Genomic DNA, 14323 nt, shown 5'->3' on the forward strand with positions numbered 1-14323 from the left:
AACCAAGTGAGCAAATCCGAAGCGAATGGTACATCACTGCCCTACCTGCCAACATAGCCATTTTTGTAGACAGGGCTGGCAAACCTACCTTAGCTGAAAATATGAGAGAGGCACTTGCCGTTGAAAAGCGCATCAATGCTCTTGAAAAGAAAGCTGCTCTAGAAGATAGAAAAGCTAAAAAAGTCTCGTTCAAAGAAGATTCCAAGAAGAAAACCCCGAAGGACCCATATGACATGGAAGGTTTACAAAAGGTCCTTAAAACATTGTCTAATGAAATGGTTGAGATTAAAAAGCAGGTGGCCGAAACTTCAAGCAAAAGACCATTTAGGACTTTTAAGAGAACCGAATCAAAGCCACCTAATGTTATATCTAACGCTGATTCGGACCAAGAAGAAGAGGAAGAGGAAACACCTTCACAGACCGATGATGAAGAAGAAGTAGCTGAATGCCACGGAATGTGGGATTTTATACTCCCAAACTCTGATATGGAGAAGGAAGAAGAAGCCTTTCTGGTTACTACAAGAAGTAAAAGCACTCCTGAACCCGCCCAGGCAACTTCAAAGAAGAGGAGCGCAGGCGCTACTACAGCAAAGGAAAAAGTTCCCCCAAAGAAGTCACCTGTGGTAGTTCCTCAAAACCAGCCTTCAACTTCTAGTTCTCCTTCAACATCCAAGACTCTAGTGGTATCCGATTCAATGGAATATAACATTGTTGATGACATGAAGAAAACCAAGGCAAATATAACCATGTTTGAACTTAGTAAACTGAAACATCAGCAAAAGCTACTTCTCAAAGAATTAAATGTTGTTCCCTCTATTCCCCTTCCCAGTGCAAGAGCTGCCAACGATTCAGGCCAGCCTCCCGCAGGTATGGTTGAAATTACCGATTCAGTCTTAATCGGAGATAAATCAAATTCTCACACTCCACCCTTCCTGCTCACTTATGAGATTTATAATAGAAACCTACACAACTGTTTAATAGATTCAGGGGCCTCATCTAATATAATGCCAGCTTCAGTTTGCTCTAAGCTGAACATTGAACCCCAGAAGTCTGCCATTCATATTGTACAGTTGGATAGAACTAAAGTGCAGGTTGTGGGAGAAATTAATTCTGTAACCATCAGGTTGTCAGCCGACCCCAGAATTGTTCAAAGGATTGACATCCTAATCGCTGACATACCTGAATTTTATGGTTTAATTTTAAGCAGAGATTGGTTTGAAAAACTACATGGGTATATTTCCACAGATTGGTCACATATGTGGCTTCCCTACAAGGGAAAGCCAAATCAAATAAGGATCGATCGTGAGAAGCATATGACCCACACAGTTACTGAATTCGAGCAAGAAAACCAACCTGTGGCATTCAATAACAATATTTTGGGGAACTATTCGACCGAATCATTCTTTGGCAACTTTGTTGCCCAACCATCTCCTTTTTCAGTCAATCATTTTGCATCTCAAATTGAAAATTTTTCACAAACAGATAAATCCAGATGTTTTAATGATGCTCAGGAAAATGTAAATACTTTAGTTAATACTTCTTTATTTTGGTCTTTATATTTTGATGGCTCTAAGTCCAGCGAAGGCTCAGGAGCAGCTTGCATTTTGGTTAGTCCGCAAGGAGAAAAGACAATGCTGTCTTGTAGGTTAGAGTTTGAGTGCACTAATAATACAGCCGAATATGAAGCTTTAATCCAAGGATTATACAAAGCAATCGGCCTGGAGGTACGATATCTAAAGGTATTCGGCGATTCGGAAATCATTGTCAAACAGGTTAGAAATGCAATTCATTGCCTTTCGACTCACCTTAAACATTACCAATCGCTCGTTCAAGAGCTTACCTCACACTTTTTGGCATTTAACATTTCTTCTATACCTCGATCTCAAAATTCAGCCGCAGATTTACTAGCCAATGTAGCTTCAAAGCTTCTACCTTCTGAAGACTACAACCTTGATAGATTTTCTGTAGAATTACTTTTCAGACCTTCAATTCCTGACAATGTCACTAATTGGAGAGTATTTAATCATGATGATGATATTTTGCAATTTTTAACTTCTGAGAAATCTTATGATAAGCAAGTTATTGAGGAAGATGATCATGATTCCCAGATGAAAGAAGTACCCAAAGAAAATTTGATCCCTAAACCAGTGGTAAAATTAGAAGATCTTTATGATATCAAAGACAGGTTTAAACCTGTAATTAATACAAAGCTTCAGAGTTCTACCCTTAGGTTTGAATTGATAAATCTAGGAACCAATGAGTCTCCTCAAAACATCAATTTAGGAACAGGACTATCTCAGAAGGAAAAGGAAGCATTTATTAAATTGTTAAGAAAAAACAAACAGGTTTTTGCTTGGAAATATGATGACTTAAAGACATATGATACATCTATTATCCAGCATACCATTCCTATGCTTCCTGATCAGAAACCGATTCAGCAAAAGCTAAGAAAAATACATCCAAGTTTGGAGAGCCAGATAAAGTCGGAACTTAACAAGCTCTTGAAAGCCAAGATTATCTTTCCAGTCCGACATTCAAACTGGGTCTCTAATATGGTGCCAGTCAGAAAGAAAAATGGCGACATTCGAATCTGTATTGATTTCAGGAACCTCAATAAAGCAAGCTTGAAAGACAACTTCCCATTGCCTACTATGGAGCAAATTCTCCAATCGGTGGCAGGTTCTGAATTGATGTCCTTTCTCGATGGATTCTCCGGATACAACCAAGTTCTGGTACATCCTGATGACCAGCTTAAAACTACATTCAGAACAAAATGGGGAACCTATGCATATCAGAAAATGCCTTTTGGTCTTATAAATGCCGGAGCGACATTTCAGAGAGCTATGGACATGGCCTTCAGAGGGTTAATTAATCGATCAGTAGTCGTCTATCTAGATGATATTACTGTGTATTCTAAGAAGAGAGATAATCATTTGCACGACTTAAATCAGATCTTTCAGCGATGCAAAAGATATGGTATTTCTCTAAACCCAAAGAAGTCCTTCTTTGCTCTTGACCAAGGAAAACTCTTAGGCTTTATAGTATCCAAAGATGGTATTTATATTGATCCTGATCGGATTAATGAAATTTCTGAAATCCCTTTCCCTCATAACAAAAAATCAATGCAGTCATTTTTGGGTCAGATTAATTTTGTCAAACGATTTGTTCCAGATTTTTCGCAGATTGTATTACCACTTCAGACAATGATCAAGAAGAATTCAGTCTTCAAATGGGGATCAGAAGAAAAGCAAGCTTTTGATGTTATCAAACAGTCAATAATTAATGCCCCAGCCTTGAATACTCCAAATTTTTCTAATCATTTTACACTATATACTATTGCATCCAACACTTCATATGCCGCAGTACTCACACAACTGAATGATAACAACTTAGAAGCACCCATATCATTTTTTAGTTCAAATCTTCAAGGTGCCGAATTAAATTATTCTGATGTGGAGAAACAAGCCTTTGCTGTATTCAAAGCAGTCAAACATTATAGACCCTTCCTTTTGAAAACCCACACAAAAGTTATAGTTCCTTTCCCAGCGGTAAGACAACTATTAATTCAGAAAGAATTGGGTGAAAAAAGAGCCAATTGGGTTACAGCGCTTCAAGAGTATGACTTAGAAATAAAGCCAGCAAAGATTGTTAGGGGCCAAGGTTTTTGCAGGATATTGGCAGGAGCATCAAACATTCACGAATCAAGCGATGAGGATCAGATTGAATCCATCAATCAAATAAGTGTCACTGATTCTGAGTCTCAATATGCTGATTTGATATTTTATTTGAAGAACGGTCATGCTCCTCCAAATTTATCTTACAAAAATAAAAGGGCCATTAGGTTAAAAGCTAAGAATTTCACTCTCATTGATGATGTGTTGTTTAAACAAAATTATGATTCTATCCTGTTAAGATGTCTTGAGAAACCTGAAGCTCAAAAGGTTTTGCAGGAGCTACATGATGGACCAGCTGGGGGACATTTTGGAGCTGACACAACAGCTCACAAGATTATTCATGCTGGATATTATTGGCCTACTCTATTTAAAGATTTCCATGAGTACGTAAGAAAATGCCTTAATTGCCAAACATCTGGTGGAAGACAACGAAAATCAGCTTTCCCTCTGCAACCTGTCAACATTGAACAGCCATTTGAACAATGGGGATTAGATATCATCGGGGAAATTACTCCACCATCTTCCAAACAACATAGGTATATCCTTACTGCTACTGATTATTTTACTAAATGGGTAGAGGCTATTCCTTTGAAAGCGGCAAATGCAGAGGCAATTATCGAGTTCATTGACCAATTCATCATTACCAGGTTTGGTGTTCCAAACGCTCTTGTTTTTTATAATGCTTCCTATTTCTCGGGAAACGCTATATATGATTTTGCTATTAAAAGGGGGTTTAAACTGAAATATTCTTCCAATTATTATCCCCAGGGAAACGGTTTAGCTGAATCTACTAATAAGAATCTCATCAAAATCATTAAGCGAACTGTTGAACAAAATCATAGAAACTGGCATAAATCTTTGGTCTTTGCATTATGGGCTGATAGAATAACACAAAAGGCTTCTATAGGGACCTCTCCTTTCAATTTGGTATATGGAAAAGAAGCCGTGTTGCCTACAAATCTTGTTCTTCCATCTTTAGCCCTAGTACAGTACATTGAAGAAACTCCTTCTTCTTCTATCCAACTTAGACATGACCAAATTCTCAAATTAGAAGAACAGAGGGAAAAAGCCAGAATCACTCATGCCAGACATCAAAAAATCATCAAAGCATCCTTCGAATCAGCATCATCCGGTTCCAAACAACTTCAAGTTGGTGACTTAGTTCTCAAATGGGACAAGGCCCGTGAAGATAAAGGTAAGCATACCAAATTTCAGAAAATGTGGCTTGGACCATTTCAGATCTGTGAAAAGATAGGCCATTCAACTTTTATATTGCAAGACTTATCAGGGTTGAGAGATTCTCTCCCCGTCAATGGCCTAATCCTGAAGAAATTCTTTAATTGAGAAGGTAACCCCTTCTCCTTTTATAGATTTGCGTAGTTTGTAGGATTGGTAGGAAATAAAACTGTAGAGTATCTCCATTGACCTTTTGTTCTGTTTGAGGAAGCTGTCTCACAAAAATAATATAAATATTTGTTTTTAGATAATAGAACCCTCAATCAAAAGAAATAGTTTCTAGGAAACTAGATATCCTTGTGTTCTGAAACTATAATCTAAATTTTGAAGACTCCTCTCAAGAGGTAAAAGTTCTAAATCATTTTCTGTTTTCAAAACTAGTCTCCAAAGGTTATCTGTTAAAAGATAGAAGCTAACCCATTTTCAGTATCTTCAACTCTTCACCTGTCATCCATTTGCTCTTAAGGAGAAGATTGTTCACCCCATTCACTAAAGGTTATGATTACTCAGAGTGTAATTCTAAAATATAAAAGATTAAAGATAAGAGGTCTTATCATAAGCCTGCTTACCATGTTCATAGGAAAATAGGTTAACTGACATTACCAATACTGCCTACCAAAACAGGGTAATGGCTTGAAATTTCAAGACAAGGGGTCTCATCACGAGCCAGCTTGATCAGTTAGATTATTACCAGTGAATGGCATTGTCATAAGCTGGCCACCAAACCAGGACAGTGGCTTTTTATCTTATTAATTTCAAAGAAAAAACAGATGAAAAATAAAATATGAAAACATTTTATGGATTCATTCTGTTAATCACACTCTTATGTGAATGGAAAAGTGGGCAATACTATGGTTAAAAGGTATCCCTGTCGAGACTATAAATGTTTGCTGGCAACAGAGGCTCTATCTATGACAAAGGGGTTAATTATAAAAGCTGATGTGGGAAGGTTTTCTATTTTATCACTATCAACCAATAAAGACTTATTTTTGAAACTTATTATGTATTTGGTTTCTTGAAACTAAATGGGAAGAAGTTGACAAAATGAAGTTCACTTTAGTCAGAACACATGAATATCTAGTTATATTAGAAGTTCTTCTTCTGATTGAGTTTCTATTTTTGAAAAGCTTGAGTGTTTGTATTAATTTCAGAGATAACTGGTTCTACCAATGAATCGCCAATTGTTGTGCCCTACAACAACCCCCCATTTCATATCATCTGTACTTCTTTACAATCAACATATGAAATGGGTCCCTTAAAAAATAAATTAATTGGCATTAATGATTTTGTTCGAAAAGGATATGATAATCAAATGTGTTTGCGAATTGAAGCCTTTTTCGAATAACAATGTTCCCAAAATAAAACAATCTTTTGTTATTGCGATAAAGTGATCGCAAGATCGCATATCGCAATAACAAGAGAGACGCATTTAAATGGCACTTTGGTCTTTGCCGATGCGATATCGCTATCGGCGATCGGCGGTATTCAATGCATACACAAAAAGAGCACATATCTTACACCCCGATGCGACGCTATATCGGCGATCGGCTATCGGCACTGCCTCCTGTGGGAAAACACTTTAAGTTATAAACCCCTGACCCGATGCAATATCGCTATCGGCCGTCGGCGGAATCCCATGCACTCTCATAAGGCGCTCAGGTTTTTCCCCGATGCGATGCGATATCGCTATCGGAGGTCGGCAAATCACTTAATATGCATCTGGTAATGTGTTCACACGACAGTCCGATGCGATGTCGCAATCGGCATTCGCCAGGACTTCTTTCAAACGATAGTGTAACTCTCTCCTCCGATGCGATGCGACATTGTTCATCGGTAATCGGCATTTTCGAAAAGTGATTGCTTTGAGCCTTAAAATTATATTTAAATCCGGTTGATAAAGCGCAGATTTCAAAATGCCGTTAAATGCAAGGATAAGGTAATGCATGCGTATTTAATAACTTTGCCCCTTCGATTAACGAATACTTGCGTCTAAAGCATTTTCATATCTGTTGCACGCGTTAGGGGGTCATTCAGCTGAATAACAGTGTAAAGGTCATTTAATGGGTAGCAGGCCTTAAAAACACCATTAATGCATATGCGATCTCTTACCAGTGATTGGATCCGCAGCCACTTTTTGAAAATTAATATCGCCACGCTTCAAATGATATATATCTTTCCCATTATGCTTTGTCTTCATTATTTTTCATGTTACGATTTCTCTCGCATTTGTGTAGAGTTCGTTTGTTGAGAAAAGCCTGAACATGATGGGGAAGAAACACAAGAGGGGTACCGGTTCCACTACAACACCTGTTGCAGGTCAAGCTGCTACAATTTCGAAGAAAGGCCTTATCTCGGACACTACGTGCACTGGTCTTGCTAGGACCACATGGCAGGGCACATATAATCTGTGGGAGGCCGAGCAACCGCAAGTGACAGTGAGAACGGCTAGTGTAGATGTACTAAGGAAGTCTGATGCAACTCTCAAAGACTTGGCCGACTCCTTTTTACACAGAATAGCGGCCAGAGAGCAGGTTCTCCCTTACACAGATGTGGTGCGCTGGGCAATTGAAGAAATCCCCATCACTGATAGAACTTTTCATACAAGGGATGGAAGGATTTTCGGGTCGTTCAAGCCTGATGACCTGAGGCGAATGTATCATTTGCCTGAACCGGAGCTAGTCTATAACAGAGCCTTCGTGGAGAAATTTGCAAAAGAAAATGAATCACCATCCGAACCCCTCCGAGATTGGAGATAGAACCCAGCCAAACACAAGCATGAAAGTTCGGGTAAGTACCCCAACGTTTCTTTGGCTTCTCCCTATTACTATGCGGGGATTATGATGTGTAGATTGTGGGGATTACATGACTCCGTTAATATCAATATTGACATGGTTCCCCTAATGGAAGCGGCGGTCAATAGTATAATTATGGATTGGGCCACTATTCTTTCTGATAAGTTGGTCACAGCTGTTCGTGAATTTAGAGCCAAAACCATAGTTAAAGAAAGGAAAATTCCACCGTTTTATTATACTGCTTACATTATGGATACCCTGTGTTTTAATTCTGAGTTCCATGTCCTCGGTTGGAGATGGACCACCCAAGATCCAACACCCATTCATTTATACCATCAGAAATTGTGGAAGTCCTCTTACAAGGACCATTTATATCAAATTTGCAATGGTTTCATGGCGCCCATTCACTATTCTATTTATGACAAACCCATTCCCAGAATTTCCTATGAAGCTTCTTTTGACTTAACAGCCGTAGCAAGCTAGTTCAGAGAGGAGCATTTCACCTAGATCAGAGTTTTTGGGAGTAAGGCTAGGCCGCATGTCCTCCCTTTATATATCCCAGGCAAACTGTTAGCCCGGGAAATCTGCTACCAGATTATGGCCGAGAGTGTCACACAAACTCTCAAAGAGGAGAAGAAGAGAGGTTGGCCCTCTTTTCCTTTAAGAATTGGGGTTTTTACTCTGCTTGATTACAAGCATGCAGAAAAAGAAGCAACAAAAATGCAAGCTTTATCCTTGGCCACTATCTCAAACAGACTCTATGATCCAAATAAAATCGCCTACATTGCCCTAGAACAGGCGAAATTAACAAAAGTTGATCATCAAGAGGATATGTTTGATGACATGTTCATCGCCGCCGATACAATCGGCCGTGCCAAAGAGCTTGCGCGAATGAAATACAATGATGAGGCGTTGACTGAGTTTAACAAACTTAGGGAGCAGAGGTTGCAAACTCTGCCTCTAGATTTATTATCCACAACCCCAGCGTCTTCCTCAAGCGAGCCTGGTCGGCAAGAGATACATCCACCTCCTGTTACAACTGAAGAACAGGATAAACAACAGGAGGAAAGGCAGAAGAAGCTGCAGGCTGAGAAGCAAAGAAAAGAGCAAGCAGAGAGGCAGAAAAAGGAGCAGATAGAAAGGCAGCAAAAGGCACAGAAGGATCAAGAGCAGAGGAAGAAGAAGGAAGAAGAGAAACTAAAGAAAGAACTAGCAGATAGGCAGAAAAAGGAATTGGAGGAGCAGCAGCGGAAAGCGCAAGAGGAGAAGCAGCGAAAAGCACTTGAAGAACAGCAGAAGTTAGAACAAGAAAAAGAATGGAGCAAATCCCATACAGAGCAACATAAGCAAACCTCCACCGATCCTGAATTGATTAAACAATGGAACCAATTCGATTCCATTATCAGTGGTAAGGAAGGCTCCAAAGACACAGACACCTCTAAAACAAGCGATGCGCCCGATACCACTTCTTCTCAGGTTCTAGGAGGAACCAGCGGCCCACCCATTTCACAGGATGTCGAGGTAATCAATAAGGACCCTTCCGATCAAATTATTCTCCAGGTGGAAGAAATTCCTTCCCTGGATATTTTCTACAGCCCAAAGCATAGAGCCGTTATTAAGCGCTCTAAGAAAAGACGAAGGCTTGATCAACCTTCTATCTTTCCTGAGCAAACAGTCACGGGCAATATGGTCTGGAAGGAGGATTTGGATCCCTCCGATGATTTAACAAAGCTGTCGCAATTCGCGGGAGCTTATTCTGCAGCAACTATCGACAAAGCATCGGAGGTAAGTCTTCTGTTGAAGACTAAGGACCATGAAATATATGCATTACAGGCAGAGGTAATTGAAGCGAAAAACAAAGCAGCACAGGTGGAAGAGTAGTTGCTGGCTCAACAGCAGGAAAACAATTTGTTAACCCAGCAACTGCAAACTGAAAGACAAAGGATAAACCAAAGTGAAACTCAGAAGGCAAAAGAATTGTCGGAGGCATTGTCACAGTTGAAAGCATCAAATGAGCTGATGATGAAATCGAAAGATGAGCGAATAGCTCAACTATCAGCACAGCTCGAAGGTATCAAGAGCACACAGAATGTGAAAGTCTTCAGAGCAGAGGCAACTCAAATAAATAGTGCATTACTGTCTCAGATCAGACTTCTATGTCAACAACTTGCTAAGGCTGAGTCATTATGCGAAATATCTACAACAGTGTGTGAGCAAATAGAGAAGGCTAGAAATGAGCTAGATCAGGCCCAAGAAGCCATATCCGATTATATTGAGTGGCAAGACACTGTTGAAGGGAAAGCGGCGAATTTGTCCCGAATCCATGAAGCGTACAAGGACATACTCTTCACGGAATGGAACACTCAGGTAATGAAAGCAGAAAGGGCGGCTTCCAGGTGTAAAATAATTGCCAGCAATATGATCGACCTAGTCAATGATACACTTTATTTGGCAAACATGATCTCCAAGTGCACACCTGGAAGCATAACAACAGCAGATATGCTTGAACAAACAAATTATCATGACTTGGAGGAACAAAGGAAGTTAATTACCGGAGTAAATACTTTAACCTCTGATGCATATTGGCTCTTTCTAATGAAGCCACATACTCAAAGGTCTGCTCTCAAGTGTCTAACAGATGCCCTTGGATGCCTGATCCCCGACATTCAGGATGCTACATATGATGCCCAGCTAACTTCGCGTCTCAACACTCCACCAGAAGTAGAGCCAATGCTGGCGATATGTCAGCTAAGGAGTAAAGGCAAAGAACCCACCGAATGAAGCATTTCCGCCAACTACTAGATCACCAAGAAAGATGGAAAAAAAACATTTATTGATGCCAATTTAATAGCTTTTCAGTTGTTTAGATATTTAGATTAGTATAGTATTTATAGACCCTTTCATTGTTTTGGAAAGGGTCGTAAAATTTTGTAATAGACTTAAAGGCTGAAGTTTGCACTATTGTGCTTCAGTCTATATTCTTTTGTGAAACTCGACCAACGGTTCTTAATTTTGATTAGAAGGTTGTTTTACACAATTGCGCACGACTGTCTGTTGTTGGGAATGCTTTCTGATTTGAAGGAAGGACTGCGACATAGTGATTAATATACTGGATTGATCGAGCAGCTTACATGGTACTATTATCTGTATCTGTGTTCTTTCTTATTATATGAATTGCTGTGTTATTATCTTTGCTATTGTTTAATGCATGTATGCGATATAACAACGAATCTTCATTTCGTTTCACTATTGAATGTTTTGGTGATTTGTTATCTCTTTCACCCATGCATGTATCAATGATATAAATGATTAAGTGTAGTAATTCGCTATAATCGCTCTACATAACTAATTATGCAGAGCAATCTTAAATGGTTTAAACATCTATGCTTAAGTGTTAGAGTCATCTATATGCCTGCCCTAAAGTACAGATCATCAAACACTACACTTTACCAAGCGATAAGTCCCGGGATTAGATTATTAGATTATATATTTTGCTGATAGTTTTAGTTATTCGCTTATCACTATCCTACCGCATAAGCTACTCATCCACCCCACTTTTATCTATTATTGGGAAACTGGTCCCATTATCCCCAGTCGGAGCCACTATTCCCAACGGAAAAGGAGCTACTTTCAAGGTTCCGGACCGGGTGGTTTCCCCTTTGTTGTGGCAGCGATTTTCGAGGCCTCAACAGCTTCCAAATTGTCTAATATAATTTCTTAGAACATTGATTATCTCCTAAGTTAGGCTTTTGTCCATCAAATAAACTGGAAATATTGTTCATTTGTACCAGATTTTATGGTATATTCATTGTAATTTTGTTCTTGCTAATGAGATTACAATGTAGTCTCATGTGAAGGTTTTATAAGTAGGAGATGTTGATTTGTGCATTTTGACAAGCTTGTTGGAGGCATTGGATACATTAAGCTCACTAAAGATGGGAACACCCTTTTGAAATAAATGGCAAGTTTTACACCTACTAATGAGGTTTTATTGAATAACATTTGATTCTAATAAGATACTTGGTAGATTATTCAGCTTCTGATCTTTGTCAATCTAACATCATGAGTCATGTTTCTGAAAGAAGGTGAACTAGTCAATTCTAGTTGTCATATTAGTCACTAGTTTAGTTCAATTCTTTATGATGTGCCTTGTAATGTACATTGTGCATTTGGTTTGCATGTGGCCATGACTCTGAGGACTATGAATAAGAATTCGTTTGAATATTAAAACGACTAATAGCCTTGAAGCTTGGATGTAGAAAAGATACAATTGTCTGGAGGGAGTTTGCATTCTCTATATGTAATATATTATAATTGAAAGAAATTGTACTGCTTATCTGGCAATTAATGAGTCACTTTTGTGGAACTTGATTACATTTCTCTATCATATGCAGAGGCATCCCATTGTATGATCCCCATACCTGATAGGATGCATGATTTCTTTATCCATCATAACAATTTACATTATAATTGACACCTTCGTAATGCCCAGACATTGGTGTTGAAAGACTAGTTTACTTGATAATTCTAGTCGTGTCAAATTTGAGTCATCAAGACTATTTTGTACCTAGATTAATATGAGCCCATAAAGAAAATGAGGAATTTGGAGAGATAACTCATTTGATTTCAGTATCTGATGTGATTGAAGATGAACCATTCTATGTCAATGCTAAACAATACCGTGGAATTTTGCGACGTTGACAATCTCAAGCCAAAGTAGATTTAGAAAATAAGCTCATCAAACTAAGGAGGGTAAGAAATAATTGTGTTTATAATTATTTCTCAAATACCTACCATGTTTGTTCAAAACAATGTTGCATTGGAGCATTTTAGGGCCTCTCTGTCCGATTTTCTCACAGGACTACTGCTAGGACCACACACACACACATTCTAATAATCATATGTACAAAATGCTCCCGGGTTGGCATTGTTCCCTATATTTTTTAGGGAAGGACCACTCCCTTGTGTCAGAATCCCTGCTCATTCAAGACACTGGTTCAAATGCACTTTCTATCATCCTTTTTTGGCTAAGGAAATTTTTATTGATTTCATCTTCTAAATTAAGCATCTCAACATATTTGGTTATTGATATACTAGCATGTTTTCTGTCTTTTGATGTATTGTTTCTCATACTATGATGTTTGCTCTTCAGCCTTATCTCCATGAATCTCGTCATATTCATGCAATGCGAAGAGCAAGGGGATGTGGTGGGTACTTCCTAAATATAAAATCATTGGAGACAAAAAAGGTTAATGATGATGATGGGAAATTAACAAATGGAAAAACATGCACATGTTGTTAGTTCATCAAGCATTGAAGCTTTGCAGTCTGAAAATGGAAATATTAATTCTTTAGAGGTACATAGTAATTCAAGGTTGTCAAGATCAGAAGTTACAAGCATGTCAGAATCATGTCCTGATGGAACAGGTTACAAGTATACTCAAGGGAATGGAGGGTATCTTTACCACCATGCTATTTCACATTTCCATTTATTGGGTTGCAGTCCTCTTTCAAATGGAAGTGGTGAAGTAGAGATTGGGCAAGGTATCATATATAGCATTAATTGGGTTGCAACAGATAACTGTTGTGATCCAACGAAAGTTTGACATCAGTTTGGTTGGGCTATCATTTGTTTCGGTATCATGTTTCATATCATTATAACACTAGAGTATGGGAGAAAGCTAGTTCAGTTCAAGGAAAGTGAAACTTATGGTACTAGGAGGGGAGGAAGCTGAACTAAAGCTTGCAGATTTATTTTTGTTTTGCAATGTTATCATATCATAAAGCAGCCTGTTTTAGGTTTCTTTTGGGATGATGATGTTTGATGTAGAAATATGTTGGCAGATTTGGTCAGATCATTATGCATTTGAGAGCCTGATTAAGGAAGTAACCAGATGGAAGACCTGCTACACTTAAGCATGTTTCTGATACCATGTTGACTGTTAGTAGCACTGTGATTTAGTGTTCAGTGTTTGGTCAATATATTTACCTACACCATCTTGTATTTCTAAGAGGCAAATCATTCTTTGCTAGTTATCGTTAGACAATTGATCATGTCATGATTTAAATTAGAAATTATTTTATTCATGAAAGTATGATTAACACTATGATGTTTGGATGGGTTTCTATCTGCACATATTCTAAGACTACAGTGGCATACACAATTACCATAGTGAGGGCTTGGTAATCAAAGAACTAGACATGTAACCGAAGAGTAGTTCTCTTTTTCAAAAACTATCTCATGGCATGATCAATACAATGAAGACTTAAGTATTTGGTGTAATTGCCGTATATAAGTTTGACATAACTACTTTTTTTGGTAGTCAAACCCTTTTCCTGCATTTCACTAAACCATTTATTTGCTTCTTCCAGCTGGCCTCCTTTATACAACCCTTCAATCAATGTAGTATAGGTTGCAACATTCAATACTATACCTTTTCTAATAATGTCATCATGGATTCTATTTAGCTGTTCAACATTTTTCTTGAGGGAGTTGATCTCCACAACTGCAATGAAAATCGTTGATGTAAGAACCAATTTTTCGTCTAACATTTGAAAGATAATATTATTCACTTCCTCTACCATTCCAAGCTTAGAAAGTATGCTAATGAATGAACTATA

The 14323-nt window shown here is 38.4% G+C and overlaps 1 pseudogene; it reads left to right on the forward strand.

Annotated features, from left to right (window-relative positions):
• The window catches only part of LOC149179486 (nuclear transcription factor Y subunit A-8-like), a 56513-nt pseudogene extending 43205 nt beyond the window's left edge, over positions 1–13308 (forward strand).
• The last annotated feature ends 1015 nt before the right edge of the window (positions 13309–14323 follow it).

The sequence above is a fragment of the Pinus tabuliformis genome, chromosome 4_1, assembly GCF_031772625.1.
Source record: "Pinus tabuliformis cultivar Carrire ecotype Pingquan chromosome 4_1, CPIR1, whole genome shotgun sequence".
NCBI lineage: Eukaryota > Viridiplantae > Streptophyta > Pinopsida > Pinales > Pinaceae > Pinus > Pinus tabuliformis.